This window comes from Dipteris shenzhenensis, chromosome 32 (assembly GCF_047967505.1).
Source record: "Dipteris shenzhenensis isolate YYH24624 ecotype China chromosome 32, Dip_SZ_1.0, whole genome shotgun sequence".
NCBI lineage: Eukaryota > Viridiplantae > Streptophyta > Polypodiopsida > Gleicheniales > Dipteridaceae > Dipteris > Dipteris shenzhenensis.
The window spans coordinates 24,392,163-24,404,319 of NC_141627.1; positions in this window are offsets into that span (position 1 = coordinate 24,392,163).

The following is a 12,157-nucleotide window of genomic DNA, read 5'->3' on the forward strand; positions in this document are numbered from 1 at the left end:
AGTGCAACTATAATATGTGTCAAAGAACTCAATTTGATGGGGGGTATCAATGACATTTACATTTTTACCTTGGAGTAGCAATTTCTCAGCAGCAAAACCCATTCGATACAATGCTACTTCCCACCCATCATTCAATAAATTCTTTGTCATCTCTAGTATCACATCAGGATCCATCGGCTTTCTGTAATCCACCATTGCTGCATCAAGCTTAACCTTATGGTCCTCAAAGTAATGAAGCTCGAGAGTCCTTAAAGGAGTTACCACCACCCCTCGATAAGGAGCACATCAAGAAAGGCTGCAAGACTTGAATGGCAGTGCCTTCCAAGACAGTCATATGATTACGCAGGACTATACCATGGTATACTTTTGAAAGTAAATACCCAAATGAAGATGTCAAACTCGCATATAGGGCATCCCTTTGTGATTCTGTCACGAACAGGACCAACGTTGATCTTTTCTTATCTGCCATAGGACCATCAACAATAAACCGCACAAGTTCAACTATCCGTGACACTGCAAGGTCTTCCAATTCATCTATGAAAAATACGCATGGCTTCTCCCAAGCATGACCGCTCATTGTTATGAAATGCTCCGTATCAATGCCATTGATGTGTGCAAATTTTGTATCATTCTCTGATAGCAGGATATCATAAGAGAAGCTGAATGGAGAACCATCATCTAAACCACCAATTGCTCTACCTTGGGTACTGGACTGCAAGGCCTTTTTCTTAATGTCCATATATTCTGTCTCAACAACCTTTGGCATTTTAGCTCTTAGATCCTTTGTTGGTGTGGCATCTGCATCCATTGAAGCCAACCACTTTCTAGCCCATGTCTTATCAAGGAGTTGACCTAGGCTAAGTGCTTTCTTCTTATCCACATCAATTGACTTGCCAGCTAACTCATCATCAGATTTCAATAAAAATAATAGTGCTGAGAGAGCAGCCTCACTTTGAATCATTCGGGTGACCACTTCATCTAAGTTGCTATGCTTGCTCTTCTTTCTAAAGAAGCAGTCACCACTTAGGATCTTCTTGCATACTTCTTCTGTTATTGCATCTGGAACAAACCTTAAAGCTCTCCACCAAACAATAGACATCGGTTTCTTTATTTCTTTCCTCTGAGTTGCAATGTGCTCTGGTGCCTCAAAGGATATCTTTCCTGTTTCATATGCTTGGCAAACATCCACGATGCTCTGAAACACTGAGTCCTCATGGAAGACAATGCAGGTAACATCCCTGTATCTTGCAACGGCGGTGTTCAAATCCTTTGCCTCAACCTTATTACCTGGTATGCCTTGCGTATTGCTTACAACACCTTTCAAGCATCTATAGAACCAAGTCCTCTTTGCCATGTACTCCGATGTAGGTCTCCTGCCCTTCACTGTTTGTGGCTTTCCACAGCCCATCCATAACTCCCTTGCCCTTATCAAGATCTTAGAAAGAGAAGAGCTTTTTTTCAACCTAAATGGAGCATAATTCAGCCTCTCTGATTCTAGAATGTACTTCGAGTCATCATTAAATATGCATATATGACAAATGACCCATTGAAACTTTTCCATCCACTCAATCTGTGGCAAGTTTCCTTTTCTTCCCTCATCAAGGGCGATCCTGCAAGCCTCACAAAAGTGTTGCCCATCAATGGGCTCAAACCTGCATCTTTCTAAGAATCTATTCTTTGCCAGCATGTATCTCTTCTCGATGTCACTCCCATATCAGCTTTGGTACAAAGCCTCTCCACGAACAAAGTCACTCCTTCTAAAGTTCTCAAAAGCATCAAGAAAGTCCACGCGCTTTTGAAATGTGACATCAGGCAATGTAGGATCATCTTCTTGAAGTCTCTTAAACGCCATAGGACGAAGAGTGATATTAGTGGCAACGGGAGTTCTTGTTTTCCTTGTATCTTCATATAATTTGCGTGCAAATATCTTATCGAGCTTTCTTTGATTTGTGAACAATGAAGCTCGATCAATAAGCATTGTGGCCACGCTGAATTGTGAAAATCCCCAAATGTATCCCTCATCCTCTGGAGGATGTAAGTCCGCCACACTTATAGAAAAGTCTTCGAGACTTGTATCTTCTTCTTGCTGATCTTTCTCTTCATCGCTATCCAATTTTTCGCCTGGTTTTAAATAGCCTGCACTTGAGCGATCTCCACGTGGAGTAGGAGTTATTTTTGCTCTCTTTCTGGGAATAGCTGTAGCACTTGAGTCTGCTCCACGATCACTCCTTCTTGTTCCTGTAGTTGCAGCAGTCGATGGCGTAGGTACAGTTGGAGATACTGTAGTTACACTTGTTGGAGTTACCAGAGTTACCGCCACAGATGTTGACGGTACTTGAGGGTTATATGTTATAGATGGCATACTTAGTGCTGCTGAAGGTTCAACACCACCACTTGGAAATGCATCCCACATTTTCTTCAATGCTTCTAAGGCATTAAGTAATTCTTGGGATCCCTCAATTGAATCTGGTAACGGCTTCAAGAAGTGCTTCGGAGTAACTCGTAACTTGTAAACCACCTCGTCATTCTTTCCTTGGCACACAATTTCTATCAAATTGTTTTCTTTAATATTGATGTTTGATACCATGCCACCATTTCTTACTGCCTCTGCAGAATATTTCGGGCTTGATATGTTCTCTGAAGTGATCACCAAAAAATACTTTGATTTGCGCTCCATAAAATACCAAGCATGTTCAAGGTATTTGAAAGACACCTTGGAACCAAAACTGGAAGCCATGGAAGCTATAGTTTTCTGAAAAACAATCAAAAATAAAAAATGAGAAATACAATGATTTTCAAACTCAAAATATTAAATAAATTTTTAATTAAATATTCTTTTAAGTTTTATTTATTTTTAATTTTTAAAATAAAATATTTTTTTTCTTTTTTAATTATTTTATTTTAATTAATTAGTTTATTTTTATATTTAAAATTTAATTTAATTTTTTGATTTTTTTAAGTTTTATTTATTTTAACTTTTTTAATTTTGACGGGACAGGACGCAGGAAAGCGCGGGGAAGGGGGACGGGAGGGGACGGGACGGGAGGGGATGACGGCGGGGACGAGGAGGGGGCGTGGGGCAAGGGAGAGACAGAGGAGGCTCGGGTGGGGAGGGGGAGGCGGAGGGGCATTGCTGCCCCGCAACAGGTGAGCCCCTCCCCCTCCCCGCCCGCGCTCCCTCCCCCTTGCCCCACGCCCCCTTTCCCTCCCCACAATCACCCCTTGCCCGCCACCTTGCGATGTCCCCTTCCCTGCCCCTCGCCCGCCCCCTTGCCCTCCCCACGCCCACCTCTTCCCTCCGCCCGCCCCCTTCCCTCCCCACGCACCCCCTTCCCTTCCCCTTGCCCCTCCCCTTGCCCTCGCCCCGCACCTGTTGCACACGCAACAGGTGTCCTCCCCCTCGCCCGCCCCCTTGCCCTCCCTGCCCCTCCCCTGCCCTACGCCCCCCTTCCATCCGCCCACCCCCTTGCTCTCCCCACGCCCCCCCTTCCCTTCCCCTTGCCCCCTGTTGCGCACGCAACAGGTGGGGGATCCCCCCACCTATTGCGTGTGCAACAGGTGAGGGGGGCGATGCCCCCTCCCCACCCCCCTCGCCTGCTTGCCCTCCCCACGCCCCCCCTCCCCTTCCCCCTCCCCTTGCCCTTGCCCGCCCCCCCTCCCCTCCTCCCCCCATCCTCGCCCCCCCTCCCCCCCCACGCCCCCCCCCACGCCCTCTGCCCGCCCCCCCCCTCGCCCCCCCTCCCCCCCCACGCCCCCCCCCATGCCCTCCGCCCGCCCCCCCCTCGCCCCCCCCTTCCCTTGCCCCTCCCCTTCCCTCACCACACGCACACGTGTGGTGAGGGAAGGGGAGGGGCAAGGGAAGCGGGGGGGGGGCGGGCGGAGGGAAGGGGGCGGGGGGGGCGAGGGGAGGGGGGGCGGGCGAGGGCCGTGGAGGGGAGGGGGGCAATGCCCCCCTCACCTGTTGCGTGCGCAACAAGTGGGGGGATCCCCTCCCCTCGCCCTCGCCCCCCCTCCCCTTCCCGTGCTCCCCCCACACCCCCCCCCCTTCCCTCCGCCCTCCCAGCCCCCCCCCCGCGTGCCCCCCCCCTCCCCTCCGCCCTCCCCATGCCCCCCCCCGCGCGCCCGCCCCCTTCTGTCGATGGCAGGGGGCGAGCGCGCGGGGGGGGGCGTGGGGAGGGCGGAGGGAAGGGGGGGCGGAGGGTTCGACGGCAGGGGGCAGGGGGCAGGGGCAGGGGGGGGCGTGGGGAGGGCGGGAGGGAAGGGGGGGGCGTGGGGAGGGCGGGAGGGAAGGGGGGGCGTGGGGAGGGCGGAGGGGAGGGAAGGGGGGGGCGGAGGGGAGGGAAGGGGGGAGGGATGACAGGGACGGGGGGGGCGGAGGGGAGGGAAGGGGGGAGGGACGACAGGGAGGGGGAGGGTGGAGGGAGGGGGGAGCGACGACAAGCGGCAGGGGGAAGGGAAGGAAGGGGGCGGGAGGAGGGAAGGAGGAGGGAGCAGGCAAGGGGGAGGGGAAGGGGCCTTGGGGAGGGAGGAGAGGGGAAGGGGGAAGGGAAGGGAAGGGAAGGGAGGGGAGAAGCGAGAGGAGAGGGGAAGGGAGGGGAAGGGGAGGGGAGAGAGGAAGTTGGAGAAGAGGGAGGGAGGGAGTACCTGAGTGGAGAGGTGGTGGAGCTCCAGGAGAGTTGTGAGAGAGAATAAGAGAGTTGTGAGACAGAATGAGGAGAAGTAGAGTTTTATAGGAAATGGATAGCTTTTAGGTCAAGTCAGCTTTTTTTAGTTTTTAAGGTTTTTTTAGTTCTTTTAGGTTCACTATAAGTAGAACATTCTTCATTCTCTCTTTCATTCAAAGATCATTCGTTTACACTCCACGCTTCTCTCCTCTCATCAACCTGTTGTAGGATTCGCAAAAATTTTCAAAATGTTGCAAGAGGTGAGTTCATTTCTAACATATTGCGTACTCTCACGCTTCTCTCCTCTCATCAACCTGTTGCAAGATTCGCAAAAATTTTCAAAATGTTGCAAGAGGTGTGTTCATTTCTAACATATTGCGTACGCAAGAACTTCTAAGAATTAAGTTTTTATAAATTTGAATTTTTTTTCAAATCCGATCTTTTTCTCAAAAACTTGTGTGTACGCAACAACTTAAAAAACCATTTTAAGCATTAAATCTTTTTTTCCACAAATTTTCCTCTTTAACTCAAACTCTCATAACCCCTCCCTACCTATTGCGTACGCAACAACTTCAAAACAAAATTTAACACTCAAACCCTACCTATTGTGTACGCAACAACTTTAAAACAAAATTTAATCATAAATCTCTCAAAAAAACTCATCAACCAAAAAAAACAATCTATTACAAATTTCTCTCTCAACCTCAGAGCCACTCAAACCTCCCTACCTATTGCGTATGCAACAACTCCAAAACAAAATTCAATCATAAATCTCTCCAAAAAACTCCGTTAAAAAAAAAACAATCTATAACACATTTCTCTCTCAACCTCAAAAGCACTCAAACCTCCCTACCTATTGCGTACGCAACAACTTCAAAACAAAATTTTATCACAAATCCTCCAAAAAACTCTTCTCACTACACTTTATTACAAATATCTCTATCAACCTCAAAACCACTCAAATGTCCTACCTATTGCGTACGCAACAACTTCAAAACAAAATTTAATCATAAATCTTTTCAAAAAACTCTTCTCACCACACTTTATTAATATAAGAAATCCATTTATAATATTTTTACCCCATAATATAATAAATTTTTATTAACTAATGTTAAAATATAATTTTGCAAAAAAAAATATATTATTAATCTATAAATTAATATAAATATTATATAATTATTATATAAATAAATATATAAATACATTAATTTAAGAAAAAAGTTGAAAGGAGATCTTCTAGCATATGTGCTTTATATAATACTTAGTCTTAAAACAATGAAGAATTAGTGAATATATTGCTCTTCTATACATTATTAACTTAAAAACTAACATAAATATAAATTAATTATTATATAAATTTAAATAAATATATAAATAATTAATATTATACATTAATAACATTTAAAATTATGTAGATTATATACTAATAATCTTTCAATTTTAAAAAGTAGTCAATAAAAGAATTAAATTAATTTTAAAATTAAGAAAATATTAAAATTTACACACTTACTTTTAGCATGTATGCTTTTATTCCATGTGTATAATACTTGTTAGTTAGTCGAAAAATGAAAAATTAGATAATGTATTTGTAAGGTAGGTATTTAAAACCATAGAATCTAGAAGACTACACTATCATTGCATCCATATCATTTTTTTACTTTAGTAACCATCAGATATCCATGATTCCATGTGTATAATACTTGTTAGTTAGTCGAAAGAATGCAAAATTAGATAATGTATTTGTAAGGTAGGTATTTAAAACCATAGAATCTAGAAGACTACAGTATCATTGCATCCATATCATTTTTTTTACTTTAGCAAGCACCAGATATCCATGGTATCCATGATATGGAATACATATTTCTTAGAATGTCCATGATATGGAATATATATTTCTTCGAATATTTCTTATCAAATACTTTTTCATTTCTTCTCATACACCATGCACTTGTTCCTAATCAGTGTGCATACATCACTTCTTCGAATCGGTGTGCTTTTAGCCTATGTACTTGTGCCTAATCAGTAGGATACTTTGAGTAGGTAGGCTTGTAACTACTTAAAGTAAATCCTTTGCAAAGGATCGTACCTTTTGATACACCATGCAGCATGAATGTAAAAAAATATGAATCAGTGTGCTTTTAGCCTATGTGCTTGTCCCTAATCAGTAGGATACTTTGACTAGGTAGACTTATACTTACTTAAAGTAAAGCCTTTGCAATGTATCGTACCTATAAACAAAACACTTTGGAAAGCATATAACATATAGTCTATATATATCTAAACTAAATACTTTAGAATGCATATTTTATATAGTCTATATATCTTAAATCTTACACCCTAAATCTTAAATCCTAAAGTTTCCTAAATCTTAGGTTCTATAATCTAAGCTCTTAAACTTATATAATAGTTATAATCCCTAAACCTTAAATCCTAATCCCTATAACTTAAATTCTAAAACCTAATTTTCAATTCTAAACCCTAGATTCTACACTCTAAGCTCATGATCTTATATACTAAACCTTAAAACCTAAATCCTAAACCCTAAAATAATAATCATAAACCCTAAAAGCTAAACCCTAAACCCTATATTTTTAACCCTAAACCCTAAACCCTAAAAATATAATCATAAACGCTAAACCCTAAACACTAAATCTTAAATCCTAAGCCCTAAATCCTTAACCCTAAATACTAAACCCTAACCCTAAAATACAATCAAAATTTTATGATTTTTCTCGATTTGTGCAACATGTTAGATATACCCCCAACCTGTTGCTTGAGCAACAGGTTGGGGGGTATATCCGACCTGTTGCACAAATCGAGAAAATTCTCAATTTGTGTAACAGGTCGGATATACCCCCCAACCTGTTGCTCAAGCAACAGGTTGGGGGGTATATCCAACATGTTGCACAAATCAAGAAAATTCTAGATTTGTGCAACATGTTGGATATACTCCTCAACCTGTTGCTTGAGCAATAGGTTGGGGGTATATCCCCCAACCTGTTGCTCAAGCAACAGGTTGAGGAGTTGCTTGAGCAATAGGTTGGGGGTATATCCCCCAACATGTTGCTCAAGCAACAGGTTGAGGAGTATATTATACCCCCAACCTGTTGCTCAAGCAATAGGTTGAGGAGTATATTGAACATGTTGCACAAATCGAGAATTTTCTTGATTTGTGCAATCAAGAACAGGTTGGGGGTATATCCAATCTGTTGCACAAATCAAGAAAATTCTCGATTTGTGCAACATGTTGGATATACTCCTCAACCTGTTGCTCAAGCAACAGGTTGGGGGTATATCCAACCTGTTGCACAAATCAATAAAATTCTCGGTTTGTGCAACATGTTGGATATCCCCCAAGCAACAGGTTGAAGGCCTGTTGTTGGATATATCTCCCAACCTATTGCTTGAGCAACAGGTTGGGGGTATATCCAACCTGTTGCACAAATCTAGAATATATCTCCCAACCTGTTGCTTGAGCAACAGGTTGGGGGTATATCCAACCTGTTTCTAGATTTGTGCAACAGGTTGGATATACCCCCAACCTGTTGCTCAAGCAACAGGTTGGGAGATATATCCAACAACAGGCCTCCAACCTATTGCTTGGGGGATATATCCAACAACAGGCCTCCAGGTTGGGGGGTATATGCAACCTGTTGCACAAATCGAGAATTTTCTTGATTTGTGTAACAAATTGGATATACCACCCAACCTGTTGCTCAAGCAACAAGTTGGGGGATATATCCAACAACAGGCCTCCAACCTGTTGCTTGGGGGATATATCCAACTGTTGAAGCTGTTGCTTGGGGGATATATCCACTTGCACAAATCAAGATTTTTCAGTTGTAGGTTGGATATATTTCCCAATTGTATATCAAATTGTTGCACAAACAAGAAAAATTCTTGATTTGTGCAATAAGTTGGATATATCCCCCAACCTCTTACTTGATATATCCAATGGGTTGCTCAAGTAACAAGTTGGGGGATATATCCAACCTATTGCACAAATTAAAAAAATTCATTAAATTTTGGTTGTATTTTAGGGTTAAGGTTTAGGGTTTAAGATTTAAGATTTAGGGTTTAGGATTTAAGATTTAGGGTTTAGGATTTAGAGTTTAGGGTTTAAGGTTTAGGATTTATTGTTTAGGAGTTTAGGATTTAGGGTTTAGGAATTAAATGTTTAAAGTTTAGGATTTACGGTGGTTAAGATGTAAATTTGGTATTAATTATTTAAAGTTTAGGATGTAGGGTTTAGGTTAATGCCTTCTCTGCTAGTTTTGATATAGAAGTTATTAAGTAATAATAAGCTCAATGATTATTTATTAAATGTTCATTTTGAGTTGCTAATTTACTTTTATACATAAAACAGGTATTCACCCTAACAGAGGGTATGGATGTGGTGTTATATAAGAAGAATGAAGTGGTGGCTTTTGGACGAATTCATAGTCTTGATCCTATGAATGTGTGTCATTTTCAACGTTGTGGTGAGAGAAGATGTGTAGTGATAATCACCAACGTTGTAAATCCTGGAGTACATTTAAAATATCCACATGGAGACTTTGAAACATTGGGAGATATCTTACAATGTGACATATTTGATATGCAAGCACACAGAACACTCTGGGACCAAGACGAAATTGTTCCAAAGACATACTTTCAAGATATCAAGAAAACTTATATCCAGGGGAAAAAATTACAGATGTTATCTCGCTCCGGAGAAGTTTTAGCAATTGGCAACTTTAAGGGCTATGCTCAGAGTTTTCTCTGTATAGTGGAGATAATTAAGTTGACTAGTGCAGGTGTCATTCAAAATGCAATGGATAGTACTTCACAATTAGATGTCCATAATACTATGTCTCAACTACAAGTTCATAGTACTTGTAAATGGGGGTTAGCTTTCTTGAAATCAAGTTTGCCCAAGACAGTTTCCTTCAATGTCATGGAAGACACAACAGAATATTATCAGAAGAAAAAGACTATAACACAAATGGGATCCAAATTGATAAGAAGCTATAGTAGTAATCAAGAGTATCATAGTGGCATGCTCACAGGTATCGAGGACATTATAGTAACAGATGTTGATGTAGAAAAGGTTTCTTGTGTTGCAAGTGACTCAAATATACTCACTGGTATAGAAGACTTGTCTTGTGTTGCAAGTGACTCGAACAGGCTCACTGGTATAGAAGACTTGTCATGTGTTGCAAGTGACTCGAACAGGCTCACTGGTATAGAAGATTTATCCTGTGTTGCAAGTGACTCGAACAGGCTCACTGGTATAGAAGACTTGTCTTGTGCTGCAAGTGACTCAAACATGCTTATTGATATAAAAGACAGAAGATGTGTTGAGAATAATAAGATGGGACCACAAAGAAAAATACACGCAAAGATCAATGGGATAAGTGATGCAATAACAGGAATTGATGATATTAGTGACAATGATCATGATGTTACCACTCGAATACAAGGCAAAAGGGGCAGAGAATCTGAGAATATTGTTGCTAGCATGCCAGAGAATATAGATGGGAGAATCTTGAGTTATGAAGGAGAAATAGTTCAACCACAAAATTCAAGAGGCATTGGCAACAAATTGACATCAATGAACATGTCGACCAGATTGCCATTTCCAAGATATTATAAGGTATCAAATAATTCTCAAGCCTACACAGCATTTGATTATAAAGATGAAGATTCAAGGGAAATGGATTCGAGGTTTGATGGTCTTACAACTAGAAAATGCAAGACACTATTTACAAAAAGAAAGTATGTGAGTGTGAAGAGGCGAAGAATCATGGCATCAATTCTAGAACCAAAGAGACATATGATGCTATCCGAGGAGAATATGGAAAGGATGCGTATGTGAGTTTGTTGCAAGAGACTTTGCATTAGAAAAGTTGGGAAAGATGGTTGTGCAGCCATACGCCTTGGTATTTGGAGTAAGACAGCGCCTAATAGACATAACTATCTTCTTCAAGAGTTTTCATGCTTTCTTCATCAAGGCACTAATCAAGATTTGAGCACAGGACACTGTAAACCTAGATTGAAACCCATGGTTAATGGGAGACCCATTTGCAATCGAGGATATCTGGACCATCTGGGCAGAGGTGAAAGAAAAAGTTATTCATACAATTCATGGAAATACCTACAAGCTTAAATGCCATGGAAGCACTATAAATGCAACCGCAACATTAAAGCAAGTTCTCGAAGACCATGCATTACCGCACCCTCATCTTCAACAAACAATGCTAGATGGACGTGTCGAATGCCAACAACATCTTCCTTTGGGAATGACAAAGAAGGTCGTCCTAGAGACTGTCAATAAAACTTTACAAGACAGAGATGAGAGCATGATTTCACGATCAACCTTGTACAAAATTTGGCGTAGAGATTTTTGCCATGTCAAGACACCATCAAAGCAAAGGATGTCAAAATGTAAGACATGTGATGAATTAAAAAATGCCATTGAACATAGTAAATGTGAGCAGCAGCGAGGAAGATATATGAAATGGCGATCAATCCATTTACGTCATGTGCAGGATGCTCGAAAGTTGTATGCTTCTTGGAGAGAGGAAGCTATTTCACATGTCGATAAGTCCATGTGCATCACCATTGATGGCATGGACCAGAATACAACCACTTTGCCACGATATAGACGTATCCCACCGGCATTGGAGGGCAAACGTGGACTAAAAACACACTTGTGTGGAGTATTAGTACATGGATATCGAATCTTTTGTGCTGTATGGATTGATAGTTTGCATGACCATGATAGTAATCAGGTTGTTACATCAATCATGAAAGCAATAAGAAAGGTCAGAGATGCTCGCGGATGTTTGCCTAACACATTGCGAATACAAGCTGATAATTGTTGGAGAGAGAACAAGAATAAATATATATTTGCTTTATGCTCTATGTTGGTTGGTTTGAAAATATTTGAAGAAGTGGAAGTTGGCTTTCTTCTTGTCGGCCATACACATGAAGACATAGATCAAATCTTCAGTGTTATCTCTGGTGAGTGGAAGGCAATGGATGTTTTGACAATGGAGGATATGCTATTTCGAATTGGGAAAAAAATTGGAGGTTCTCGCAAGGAAGAATCAGAAGTGGCTATCTTAGAGAGGATGGTAGATTGGAGAGCATTTATAGAGCCACATTTACAAACAGGAGATGATGCCCTAATAGGACACACAAATCCACACTACTTTCGGTTTCACATGCATAACAATATTCCAGTGATGCAATGGAAGCACTACTCAGTAGATGGAGATCATTTATGGAGTGAGTCATATGCTTTATTACAACGAATAATTCCATTGGAGGAAACTAGATTTGTTCTTGCAAAAAACAAATCACTTGACATAGATGAAATGAAAGGCTTGAAAGCCTTCATTAAACATCTTCAAAGTATGATGCAGAAATATCCTGAGCAATCAACTAAGAATTTGGAGACAATTAAATCAAATAAAGCACTTATCCAATCTTTAGAAAGACAAGAAAAC